This window comes from Drosophila santomea, chromosome X (genome assembly GCF_016746245.2).
Source record: "Drosophila santomea strain STO CAGO 1482 chromosome X, Prin_Dsan_1.1, whole genome shotgun sequence".
Taxonomy (NCBI): domain Eukaryota; kingdom Metazoa; phylum Arthropoda; class Insecta; order Diptera; family Drosophilidae; genus Drosophila; species Drosophila santomea.
In genome coordinates, this window is record NC_053021.2 from 12,608,635 (window position 1) to 12,614,773 (window position 6,139).

Here is a 6,139-nt window from a genome sequence, read left to right on the forward strand (position 1 = left end):
TCCAGTGTGGCCGTGCGCCGTTGGGACGATAACACCGCCAACGATAGTTGATATATCGAGAGTATGTCAGACCTAGAAAATATATTTTTTAAATTATTAAATATACACAAAATTTTTTAATACTTAAATACTTTTTAATACTAATACTTTAAAATTTATGATTATTGAAAATATGTACATTCTTGCACAGAGTATTGTTGTTGTAATGCAATTATCGTTTTGTTTGCCTTGGGAATGCTTTAAAAATAGTATTATTAAAGGTCAAAAAATCATCAAATAACATTAAATTTTTTTTGTTTTTACCTAATAGAACTACCTACATCTTAAGAACTGTTTGCTTAACATTAATGTGAGAAAAAATCGTATATTTTAATAATAATATATTTAGGAGTAGAGAGATATTTTGTTAAGATTTAAAAGATTTGTATATCTTTATTTTGTATTTATTTATTTATATGGGTTTATTTTCTAATTTGAAACATGGAAAACATGCCGTCATCATTCGGGAAAACACAATGCTTATGCTTCTGCGAGTGAGTCCATAAATATTTACATATGGGGATATGTGGAGTCATTATCTTTCATCCGAAACATAATCTCCGGCCGAGTGCGAATTGTTCTCGCCTCCGCAAAAGAATGATGGACTTCTATGGGATTGGGATGTTGGATGTGGGATGTGGGATGGATGTGTTTCAGATGGCGTCTCCGCAGCTGGCTTAAATCAATCCCAGCTCGCATTCATTATTTTTTATTCACTGCATGTTGTAGGTATTTTCCAGCTGAAGCGGGAGCATTAATATCATTGGGTCCCAAGGGATCGGCCACATGTGCAGTTTGCTGGCCGCCGAGGACAAATGTCAGCGAACGGGACGCGGTTTTCCACATTTTCAGCGATTTCCACGAACCGAACCCACATCCACCCGCCCAGGGCGGTGCAGTGGAACTACCCTAACGTGAACTGAACGGTAAAATACCTCTGAAACTATTGGCATTCATATTGTATCTATGCCTTATTCGGTTGCAAACCACTATATTCTTGCATACTTTAGAGGGCCAATCATTTCTTGCCAGATGGCGTGCAATGTCCGCCTTAGGGAGGCCGCACTGTGCGCGATGTGTGATAGATGTAACACGTATCTGCGAGTGGATGAAGGGCGCATTAATCGCCGCACGATGAGCACGCTGATGGCTGTCGCAGATGATAATGGCAATACAACTGACTGCACAATGAGCTGACCATATGCGCACATAGACAATAAAATACGAATGCGAATGCGACTGTGAATATGCCACCCCATTTTGAAGGCCGCTCCGGTGCATTTGACAGTGGGCGAAGATACGCTGCACGTGGATGTGGATGTGGATACGGATGATGTAGCTAAGGATGAGGATGAGGACGAGAACGAGAGGAGCAGGATGTGGCGGCAGGCAGTAGGCACTGCCAGTTACTGGACAAACGTAGCACATTTAATGAACATGCCGACATGAGTTATGGCTCGTTTGTTCGCCTTTTCGTTTTTTGGTCAGTTGTTCAGCTGCCCTGCAAGTGGGCATATGTACTGTACAGACATAACAACTCAAGCGAGCAGAGGGTAGCGATTTTGATTTGATTCACCAGATCGAATTACGGGTGGAATATCTGAATATCTCTGGTGGGGTGGGTGGTTTCGAGCATGTGTAAGGTTTAATTTTTTTCGAAATAATCTGCACAAGCAATCGCATGATTATCAATCAAAAATGTAATAACAATGCCAATTTTTGAAGCACACGTTTACCCCTTGATGAAAGGTTCCGAAAGCCAAAAGGTGTCTAAAAGTAGGCTTTAGTAGCATGAAGTATGTAAGTGCTTTGCAAGTGCAACATGCTGCAGGCATACACAGTTCAGTTCAAACTCGATGTGCTGATGCTTAATTGCCCCCTTGTTCTTTTTGACAGCGAAATATGGCAAATCGGGCACACAGCTGTTGGCTTTTCATTTGGCGATTTGCAAGCGGCGTATGCAACACTGATACCTCGCATTAACTTTGATGGAGATGGAGATGGGCGAATTCCGATGGCGGGGACACAGACAGACACAATATCAGGATTCCTGGAGTGGTGTAGTACCTCCACCTATGCATCCCATACGAGACCAGGAACCCAGGCAGCCCCTCGGTAGACAAAGTGCCAAGTCAGACAGATGCAGACGTATCTCATTTAGCATACCGTACTTTGCAGCTCATCTTTATTTCTTGGCAAGTTGTGTGCAATTCATTAAAGCGAAATCTGCTCGAATGCGAATAATGCAAATTGCTCTATTTTCATTCACAACGCCTGGTATTTTCTAGAGTGGAGGGAGGGTAGGCGGTTGGGGATGTGGGGATTGGGGCTACGCCAGTGGCAGTTGCAACAATCTGCCACAGAGAGTCGACGACAAATTTATTTGTGGCGCACGCAGCCAGGAGTTGCATCAATGAAAATGCTGTTCAAGCAGTTGTCTCGCAGGCATTTTGCACTAAAAGTTCAAAAATTCCATTAATTATTCTCGGCGAAGAGTTCGCTTTCTTCTCCGCTGCGCATCGGTTTATTCCTCTTGTTGCACTGCTAATTTTTCAAGAATTTCAAATTTCTTAATGGCCTGAGTTCGGAGTTGGGAATGGGGATGAGGATGGGAATGGGAATGGGGGGCATTCTCTGTTGCCCGTTTGTCTGGGCCATCTAACCCACAGCTGCACTGACATAAAATCCACAGATGGGTGCAACAATTGGCTGGCAATATGTCTGCCCAAGTTCTGAGATAATCGAATGCACGGTATGCTAATCCAACTTATTAAGATGTTGAGAGTTAAAGAAGAGCTACGATTTTTAATTGCATACAAGGGGTTTTCCACTTTCAGAGCTTTCGAGGCCCAAGGCATTAATATGGTGTAAACATGATAGCACCAATTATAGTAGATGTTTAGCATAATCCTCATTTTCACTTTCCTGCTCTGCGAGAGCATCGATTCATTTTCCCGGAGTGTAGGCTTACCCCTATCGCTATTTACTCCCCCCTCCCTCCGCTAAAACAAGGCCGGATGTGCTCATTGTGCTTCGTTTTCATTTCTACTTACATGTCTCCCGCCCCTGCCGAAGCCCCCTTTCCCCGCCCCAACCCCTCATTAATGCTGCGCCGGAAGCGCCCAGCTGCTGCTGCCGGACTTTATCGGGCCGAAAGGGGGGAGCAGGGAGGGGGATGGGCGGATGATGGGGGCCGTTGGTCAAAGACGCTTCGGAAAAGTTTTACCCCATTCCCAAACTTTTGGTCGTGATTTCAGAAATGCGTTACGCAGTGCGTAAATCAAAACTCGGTCTGAAACAAAAACTTCGGGCGATTCTCTCGACCATCGCATGCCCATTAACATACATGCATGTTAAATGCGGCACCTGTTGATCGTTTTCGAAAACTAATAGTTCGTTTACGATTTTTCGGTACGTTTCAACTCTTTCTTCACCAACAAGTCCGTTTTCAACGACTACATTATACCCTTTTACTTATTGGATAGCGGGTATACATAACTACAGCTAGTGCAATGCGGGATTCTGTGAAACATTGCTTTTACACTGCGAAAATGAAGAGAGAAATGAGCAGTGAAATAAACAAAGCTTCGGCATATTAATTCAAAAATCCGTTTCTGGAAATTCTGCTCCGTTTTTTTTTATTTTTTATGTGAAAGGGAAATGCCCTTAAATTGGTTGCTAGAGCATACGATTTCTTTCTGTGCAGTCAGCTGTTCTGCTTGTTCTTCCCTAATTAGCTTCTCTCTGGCGATCATTTCGACAGTTCACCGTTATGTTGCGACAGGGCTAACGGTTTTTTTTCGCGTTCTCGTTTGCGGCCCTTTTTATTTATTGGCTGGCCACCACACGCAACAACAAAAACCGCAAAATGAAAATGGAAATTCGAAGAGCGGCGGAATGAAATGGAAAATGGGCGTGTGGGGAAAAAGCCAAAAGGAGGGGGGTTGTGGGGTTGTTGGGCTTTAGAGGGGAGTCGCGGGGGCTTAAGTGAACGGGAGTTTGTACCAAAAAGTTGAGCACTGCAAATGGCTCGCCATGGGCGCATAAATTTCCAAGCCACCTTGTCTGTTTTTTTGTTTATTTATTTGTATTTTTTTGCTTTCTGTCGCTATGGTGGGTTGCTATTTTCTTTGCGGGCATTTCTTTTCATATTTTTTGTTTGTTCTATTTGTCTTTTCTTTTTTTTTTGGCAATTTCCAACATGCAACATGTTGCACTGGAGTCAAACCCAAAACCCAAAAACTTTTCCCGGGACTCCCAAAATAAGAAAACAAAATTGGGAAAAAAAATGTTTTTTCGCCTCGCTTCCACTTCCACTTCCTCTTCACGTTTTCGTTTAAACAGTGCAACATCTTTTAAGCAAATATATTTTTTTTCAATAGTTTTTGAAAGAATAATTTAAACAAAATAGGTTTTTAAGACTTCAGAATCTCTAAAATCCTGAAACGGTTGTTTCTGAAAATATTGTTACCTTGTTAAATTTCATTTTTTGGTTTGCAAATTTTTAGATACATAAGTTGGACTGTACTTCGGTTTTTTTTAAAATATTTTTTTTCAGAACGGGTTCTTCTCTAGCTTTATTAACGTTTTTGGTGTTGCTGGGGGCTGGATCAGGGGGGGAGTGGGGTAAATGGGAGGGGGTTTTGATATTGTTTGCTGGCAGGCAGCGCAGTCTGTAATATTTTTGCCGCATAAAAGTCAAAATATGCAAATAAACTTGAAGTAGGGACGAGGATTGCGATGGCGCAGGGGGTTGGGGGTTGAGGGCTACGGATGGAGTCAAAGTGGAGAACGGGTGCTTTACTTTATGCATGGGGCGGCTAATACGGTGAAACAGACATAGGAAAGCAGACTAAAACAATGGGCAGCAGAATGGCAGGGAGGCGGGAAGGTGGAGTCTCCACTCTGCAGAGGCAGCGCGGCTTAAATAATAAATGTAGTACACGCTTTGAAAGAATTTACTATACTTTGGCAAATGGAGGTTATAAAAACCGCCACACATACACACACTCACACTCACAAACCGTGCTGTCCGGGGTCTGGAGTCCGGGGTCCGTGGTCCGGGATATGGAGTCCTTGGTCCGGGTTGCAGATTCCGGGGTGTGGAGTCCGGAGAGCGGGATGCGTGTGTGCCCGTCGATTTTATGATGTTTTGAGTAGCGATGAGCTGTGGATCTGCAGGGTGTGTATAAATAAACAATGCCCCTATAAGGTGGTCAATAGGGGGTTAAGGGTAGCGGCATTTCATATTGTTGCTATAATCAGCGGCCGCTTTGATTCATCTGCATGTCCGCAGTGGCGGGCGAGATGGAGAGAGAGCAGAACCTTTGGTTTTGGCTTTATGCTCTGCCACCCCAGAATCATCAAAGAGCTAACCCGGGAGCTAGCCCCCCAACCCCAAGCCCAAACCCAACTCCAGCCCCAGCCCAATTCAACCCAAGAGGCCGAGCCCAAGGCAACCGATTGCAACCTTAGCCCCCACAAAACCTAAGCACCCCGCCAACACCCCCACCCAACCAACCAACCGACAACAACACACAGCACTACAGTGGGGACTTCACACAGCCTCAGACTCGCAGACTCCGACACAGGCTCTTCCACTTCACTATGGAAAATTTGCCCAGTTTTGTTGGCATAAACAAAAGCTGACTTTACAGCGGTTATTTTTTAACATTGAAGTGTTAAAATAAACATTTGCGTTACTTAACATAAGCCTTTGATCAATTCTAAATCCGTTAAAAACAAAAAATGTCAAAAATATTTAATAACACATATTTGCCAACAAATCAAGTCAAATTCCCCATAGTGCATTTCCACCTCCACTTGCAACATGTCTAGTTCCAGCTCACAACATGTTTGCTGCTCGAGTTCGATGGTAGGGCTCATTGGAATGCCCGAGACTTAGCCGAAAATAGCTAGATAATTATGTTGCACCACCAGCTAAACTAAAAATAAATATTTTAGTCCCCTAAAAGTTTAAAAAATTTTTCAATACATCATAATACGGCAAATTTATGTGAGATTAACAAACAAAAGTTAAACTGCTTACAGCAAATAGACACAATAATGAGAACAAACTTAAAGAACTCACATTTCACCA